This window comes from Hakea prostrata, chromosome 11, assembly GCF_041222555.1.
Source record: "Hakea prostrata isolate BN-2017 chromosome 11, UWA_Hpros_2, whole genome shotgun sequence".
Taxonomy (NCBI): domain Eukaryota; kingdom Viridiplantae; phylum Streptophyta; class Magnoliopsida; order Proteales; family Proteaceae; genus Hakea; species Hakea prostrata.
The window spans coordinates 5,144,121-5,149,982 of NC_142610.1; the positions used below are offsets into that span (position 1 = coordinate 5,144,121).

The 5,862-nt window shown below is 38.8% G+C and overlaps 1 pseudogene; it reads left to right on the plus strand.

The window, feature by feature from the left end:
- The first annotated feature begins 2,655 nt into the window (after positions 1-2,655).
- LOC148999717 (agamous-like MADS-box protein AGL62 pseudogene) lies at positions 2,656-3,210 on the plus strand (annotated as a pseudogene).
- Positions 3,211-5,862: the final 2,652 nt, after the last annotated feature.

Consider the following 5,862-nt stretch of genomic DNA (forward strand, 5'->3'; position numbering starts at 1 on the left):
CATACAGACACACCCAAATAGGGAGTTGTTTTGCATCTACCTTGACCATTGGAGTTTCATGTGTCCATGGTTGGAGGATGAGGGTCTAGAACCAAAAACCAAAGGTCCTTTGTCCAGAACCTCCCTACTGAACTCTACAGATTGGAACAAGAACAAGAAGACACCAGTAGATGATCCAAAAACTTCCACGTTCCCTCAGTTAGCCAAGTTATCTTGCATAAAATGTTGCATACTCATGAACTTAGGGTTAGGCCATAAACATAACCTATGAGTGCTGCTTCCCAAAATTCACTTTCATAAATAACATCACTGTTATGTTTTGAGCAGAATTCTTGTACCTAATTTGAAAGATGGACCTACACCGAAATATTTTGGTGGATGACTTGAATGACCCGTTTGCCTCTGGGATTTTCAATTAGGGTTTTGGGTGAGAGTTCTTGTAAGGCCGTTATTGGCCATTGGTTGTGAGATCTCCTTATATTTTTCTTCTATGTGAACAAGCCACCACGGAACCGGATAACAACACCCAAAAACAAAAAAACCGGAGGCAAAAGAGCAACCAACAAAAACCAACCCCACAGAAGAAAAAGAAAGCAACCCCAAACGGGCCAACCGAAAAGGCCACCCGGGGAGGGCCCCAAAAGACAAGATTGAGGGCAACCCAACGGCCACCCCAAGCCCAGCCCCCACCGCCGGCCCCAACCAGCCAAGCCAGGGTGCAGGGGCCGGGAACCTCGCAAACCACCGGGGCCCCAAAGCTCCCGTTTGGCCCCCTAGCCTGAAACACTTCTCTCCATTTACCCTCCCAGGCCCCTTTGATCCACACCTACCCATGTTAAACACGTGGGCCCCCAAATTGAATTTGTTCAAACAAAAGTAAAGTGTTTTCTCCCCCACTTCTATATAGTGGAAAAACTCTTCTTCTTTGCCCTTCTGTGGATGTAGCATACCACATCGGTGTATGAACCACCTTAAATCTTTGTTTGTTTTTGTTTTTGTTTCATTTTCGATTCGCTGTTTCGTGGTGTTTGTTTTAACAATCACCAAGTTCATAATCTGCAAATTTCTCTTCATTCTCCATTGTGGGAGGAATGAAGTACATGGATGTATTAACATCCCTACATCTCTGTCATTGAAAGAGCTAAGCCCAGGTATCCCCTGGTTGATCAGTGTGTCCATCACCACGTGAATGATGTTAAAGAGAGCCTGCTAGAAGCGGGCCTTTGGTGGAGTCATGCCATGTAGAGACCTCAAAACTAGGTGTCTTGCAAAATAATTATTTAGAAATTCCCCATTTTGGCTACTTTCTCTAGTGACTAAATGGAAAACTTAAAGAAAAGGAAAAAGAGAGAATTCTAAAAGAAACATAAGAAAAAGGATACAAATAGTAAAGATAGGTGATCCCCTCTCCTAGTCAAGGAACCCCCCCCCCCCAAAAAAAAAAAATAAAATGAAAAGATGGAATGGGCTTCCATTTGTTTTAGACAACATGAATCTAGACGCTAAAAAGATATAAAAAAGGACTTGATATCATTTTACTGAAACTTCTGTTTGGTCTCTTTTAATTTTGATTCCAATCATTGCCAATGGCCATTTTGAAGGTGAAAGTGTTATTTAAGATTTCTGCATTTCTGCAAACTACATTTATTAGCATTTACTTTGCTATTAACTTCTTGGTTGTCTCATTAGCAGAAATAAATACACAGAAAGAAACTGCCCGCTCAGTGGATTAACTTAAATTTACTATTTTCTCCTATTCTAGGCATGATAATAAAGTTGAAACGGCAGTAGAGACCATTTAATTTTCATGACTTGCATTTATAATGAAGATTACAATAAATTTATGTACGTAAAAAAAGATTATAACAAAATTTACTGAACTAACATTACCTCTTAACAAGCTAACGAGTGTCATTGTTTGGTCGTTTCTGAATATCACGGGGAACCAGATGTAAAATATACGATTTTCTTTTTTATTGAATCTAATTTATATCAAACCTCAGCTTCTATCCTTAGAGAACTGGATTTGGATGCCTCTTGATTTTCTAAGTATTGATTCTGATGTTTTCGGTGTTATCACGTGTGAGTAGGAACCAATGAAGATGGGGAATAGGGGGCAACTGTTGTTACGGGTTGGTGAGTTTGGTTCCTCATGAGGCACTAATTGCTTTATGATTCTTGTCTGTTTCTTTTTCTTCTTTACTTAATAAAATGATCATTTTAGCGGAAAAGAAAAAAAAAAAAACCTCAACGGATTCCAAATGAAAGTTATCTTTACTAAAATTTTCTTTAACCAAGATCATATGTAACGTTTACATAGAAAAGCAAATAAAAAGGAAAATATAGTTATTAATTATAGAGGATCCATAAATACTCGTAGAATCCAGATCTTCTACCTCAAAAAGTCCACCCTAAAATCCAAATCCTTGCCAGTTCACAAGGTATAGGACCCAAAGGGCAAATGTGGGACCCATGCCTTGAGTTGTGGGGCCTAAACCCTGTGGGTAGTCCAGAAATCTCCCTGTGGGTAATGGATCCCAACTGCTCTTAAAATACACAGTGGACTGTAATGCACCTATAAATTGACATTTCCTCACCTCTAATCTTTTGCCATATTCTAAACCAAGAAGAATCAGCCGATCCAAGGAGGCAAGCATGGGTCGCAGAAGAATGGAAGCGAAGAAGATTGATAATGTGCAAGCCAGGCTTGTTGCCTTCTCGAAGCGTCGACATGGTCTGTTCAATAAGGCCAATGAAATTTCCATTTTATGTGGTGCTGAGGTTGCCATATTGGTCTTCTCCGAGACTGGCAAGATTTACTCCTTTGGACATCCTTGCGTGAACACCATATTCGACAAGTTTATCATCCAAAGCCTTTTACCTGATGAGGAAAATCAACTGCAGATTGATAGTTCTGAAGGAGCTACGATTCAAGAACTCAACAAGGAGATCATTGAGCTTCGGAAGCAGTTGGAAGAAGAAAAGAAGCGGGGAAAAGCTCTCAAGCAACTGCGGAAAGAAGAAATCCAGGGTGGGCAATGGTGGCAAGAACCCATTGAAGACCTTGATTTGCCTAAGCTTAAGGATCTGATGCTTTCAATGGGAGATCTTAGAAAGTATGCAATCAAGCACGCTGATCTGATAAGAGACCATACTTATTTTCCTTTACGTTTCTTCGCTGCCAACTCAACAAAAGCTGCTGATCCCTAGGGAGCTATCTAATCAATCGTTTGCTTTATTTGTCTGACATCCTTCTCAGATCAAATGAAGTATAACTATCAGATGTTTTATTTTAGAGCAAATTGCACTGGCACCCCAAAATGGAGGCTTTAAAGCACTGACACCCCACTTTATGTTTAAAAAACACAGACACCCCAATTCAATAAACACACTAGTCCATTCTGTTAGTAAAACTGTTAACCCACTGTTATTTTTTTTAATTCCAAAAATAGCCTTACTAAAGTCTGAGAAAAGAAAGAAAAAAATCCATTGGCTTCATCGTTCTTCAACGTCTTCCTCAGATCACTGAAATTACCTTCTCTGGAAATTCGTACTGGAATCAGTGAAATAGGTTACATTTTCATCACTGTCAATATCCAAACCATTGGTGAAGCAAAAAGCTTGGCCTTCAACTTTAGTGATCGATTGAGTCACCAAGCCTCCATTTGGATCTACCTTTTGAAGCCCAAGGTAGGCATTAGCAACATAGAGATCCCCTGTCTTGGGATGAAACCTTAATCCTAAAGGTCTTCCACATATATGTTCCATCTTTGGTGAAGAGGGCTTTTGCATTCATCCCTGATCTCCAATAAAAATTATAGCTTTCTTATCAGCTGATGAAACCTTAAAAATTAAAGAAGGGAAATAGTATTTATGGTAAGAGGAAACAGGGGAGAGAGAAGAATAATAACTGCTCTTCCAGGGTACTCTGTCAGACCAATTATGGAAACATAAGAAAGTTAATGGATTTTACCTAGGCCTGTAAACGGACCGGATTCGGCTCGGATACACCAGTATCCGAATCCGAATCCGATTAGCAAATCCGCTATCCGAATCCGGCAAAAATTTAGAGAAGGCATCCGAATCCGAATCCGAAACTTTATCGGATATCCGATAATAATCCGATCCGATAAAATATCCGATTATTGATTGATAATTGTCACTTTTTTACATTTTTTATTATAAATTTCTAATTTCTGATTACCGAATACCGCTATCCGAATCCGATTACCGGTATCCGAATCCGATTATCATCTATTTTTAAAGGAAAAATGTTAAATACTTTACTCTATCCGGATAAAAATTTATCCGGATATTATCCGATCCGATAAGCAATTATCCGAATCCGAATCCGGTTACTTAGCGGACGGATACGGATATTTTCCGGTAAGAAAATTTCCGGATTCGGATATCTTTAAACGAATACGAATGCGAATTCGGAGGCGGATTTCGGCTATCCATTTACATGTCTAATTTTACCTTTGTGGAGAGGTGACTAACAACACAGACCATCCTTGATTCCTTGCCATTTGAGAATTCGGCCATCAGTAATACCTGTGTATGGACCCGCTCCATTAAGATCAAAAGCAATACTTTCTGGGCCAACCGCTCCTTCAGCGAGATGAATCAGCTCTGCATCTTTGAGATTGTCATGAGATCCAGGAAAAGGTGTTGGCTTCAAAGAAGGAAGTGGTTAGTTAGAGGGAAGTGTGGGTTCTGTTGCCGGGGTTCCATGGATTCGGTGTATTTCCTCCTCCTTCCTCTTCTCATCTCTCAATAGATTTTTTGGAGAATAAGTCAAGGGTATAATGATCTTTACAAAAATATGATTAACCAAATAATAATCATTCTAATAGAATAGGACTTATGTGTTTTTTAAACATAAAGTAGGGTGTCAATGCTTTAAGGCCTCCATTTTGGGGTGCCAGTGCAATTTGCTCTTTATTTTAATTTTCTGTTTAGAAGGGTTCTTTCCTATATCCTCCTTTCCCTGAAAATTCAGTTTCATTGGAATAAATGGTATTGAAGACATTGTGAATGTCAATCATATTCGAGTGCTCCCACCCTTGCTCTTCTGATGTATTAAATTAGCCCCTTAATGTGACACCAGACTAAATTACTAATATCATCAAAATTAAGTTTAATTACCTTTCTGAAAAGCCCCTAGATGAATCTTCTGAAATCAATCCATGAAAGTATGCATTATTAATAGACACAAAACCGTAATCTTCGAAACCTTACAATAAATGTTTCTCTTGCATAAATGAGAGTGATAAAACTATTATTTTCCACCTTTTGCCATTAGAGATGAAGAAAACCCTTGCAGCAAGTACAATGTCCTTCTCCACAGCATTCCAAGTTGAACACACACACACACACAAAAATTGTCTTGGCCAAGGGAACTCTTAGGACCTAACTCCCAAGTTGCCTTTTTCTCCCCTCAAAAAATGAGATAACATATAAACTCAGAGAAGAGCAGTATGACATAATAGGCATGGAAATGTTGTCCGCATTATCATTAAAGTAGGAATATAAGAGAGAAGGAGCGGTAAAGTTAGCTTTATCAAACTCTCATGAAAATTGGATACTAACTACTGACTTACGGGGGAAAAAATTGAATAAATATAGACGTTATCTTTCAAATCCTTTTGGAGTTGGTAAACTTTGAATGTTTATCCTCACAAGTCAATTACTTGTTAGGGGATTTCCAACCCAAAATTTCTGATGCAATCAATGAGCCTTGAGCTATGTAGTTTTTGCATCAGCTTTCTAATCAGACAAATACTTGTTGAAGTCCACATTTCCTCTCGATTCTAAATATTATCAAGCTCCTCACCTCATAAAGTCAAATTAACGGGATCC